General features: G+C 40.4%; 1 non-coding gene across 1 annotated transcript; it reads right to left on the bottom strand.

Annotated features, from left to right (window-relative positions):
- Positions 1-586: 586 nt before the first annotated feature.
- Positions 587-705, bottom strand: LOC145390443 (5S ribosomal RNA). Its single transcript, XR_013895634.1, has one exon. It is a non-coding gene; the product is annotated as a 5S ribosomal RNA (ribosomal RNA).
- Between the last annotated feature and the right edge of the window lie 861 nt (positions 706-1,566).

Here is a 1,566-nt window from a genome sequence, read left to right as displayed (position 1 = left end):
TCAGTCACCACCACACTCACTCTCACCACACTAGTTCAGCATACACGTCGAGGGGTCAGGCTGGCAGGCAGGGATTCGGAATTTATACAAGAAAAAATGAGAACAAAATCCAGTAGGGTAAAAGCTTCTCCTATAGGAAAAAATAAATAAATAAATAAATGAATAACCCGTTATAAGAGTGAGAAATAAGGTTTTACGATAAAGCTGTCATAAGATCGAAGTTTGCATTTAAAGCCAAATACAAAATCTTCCTATTCTGAAAGGTCAACAATAGGGTTAAGGTGATGACGATGCTGCTGGTGATGAATAAAACAATTGGAAGTACTGTACGGTCATGACGATTATAACATTATGTGGTTCCCAAACACTACCTGGTAATTACCAACGTTTAACAGAAAACCTTTGTTGGCTTCCCCCCTCCCAAAGGAAGAAATTCCTTCCTCTTTTGGAACATATATATATATATATATTCATTCATTCATTGCCAGACGCCATGTATCCCAAACGGGGTGGAAAATGGCTTAGAGTTAATTGTTTTACAGGGAGGGGCACTAATCCTCCACCAACCCCACTTGACACGTAGAGATGCCAACAGCATCTGGTGTTCCCAGGCGGTCACCCATCCAAGTACTAACCAGACCCAACGTTGCTTAACTTCGCTGATCGGACGGGAAGCGGTGTACTCAACGTGATATGGCCGTATATATATATATATATATATATATATATATATATATATATATATATATATATATACCTGAATATAATTATTTGCTGTTATACAAAAATATGTTCACACACACACACACACACAAAAAAAAAAAAACTTTACATGCATAAACAACGCTTAACTGATCACGTGACCACTGCAAGCACAAATTATGTTAGCCTACTGGAACACGTCCAGAGAAAATCGTGTGTGTGTGTGTGTGTGTGTGTGTGTGTGTGTGATAAACATATTTTTAAACAATGTATATTATCATGTAACCATATGTATGTATACATACCGTGTGTGTGTGTGTGTGTGTGTGTGTGTGTGTGTGTGTGTAGCTTGTGGGTGCATGCATATGTATCATAACCAATCCACCCACCCAGTCACCAACCTACCAACCCTCATACCATGCTCCACAAGTCAGATGACTCTCAAGTCAACACACACACACACACACACACACACACACACACACACAGAGGCGGGGTGGATTTCCTTACACGAAAGATGAGCCTCACCGCTTAACTCAGTCTGTCGGTAGAATATAGTACCGGGTACTCTTTACAGGGAGTTTGCCAGGCCGTAGATAATGGGCTTCATTCCGGCTACATGCACATGATTTTATGCGATACGAGTAAATAAGGTGCTCGAGCTAAACAGGGAATTTTTCCTTTGGGTGATGACGAAAGAGTTTATTTATCCCAGGATAACGCCTCGTCGGACAAAATGAAAGATGGGTTTTATTCTGGATAAGCCAGATGAATCTGTGAAATAATTTGACAGGCCGTGTAACTTCTGTTAAATGCCTTATGTTCGCATTTTTTTCTCTCTCTGGTGGTTGGCACCTGGAGATT

The sequence above is a fragment of the Coenobita brevimanus genome, chromosome 1 (genome assembly GCF_032717465.1).
Source record: "Coenobita brevimanus isolate Jiangsu-jjx chromosome 1, ASM3271746v2, whole genome shotgun sequence".
Classification (NCBI taxonomy): Eukaryota; Metazoa; Arthropoda; class Malacostraca; order Decapoda; family Coenobitidae; genus Coenobita; species Coenobita brevimanus.
This window is presented reverse-complemented; position numbering and strand designations above follow the sequence as displayed.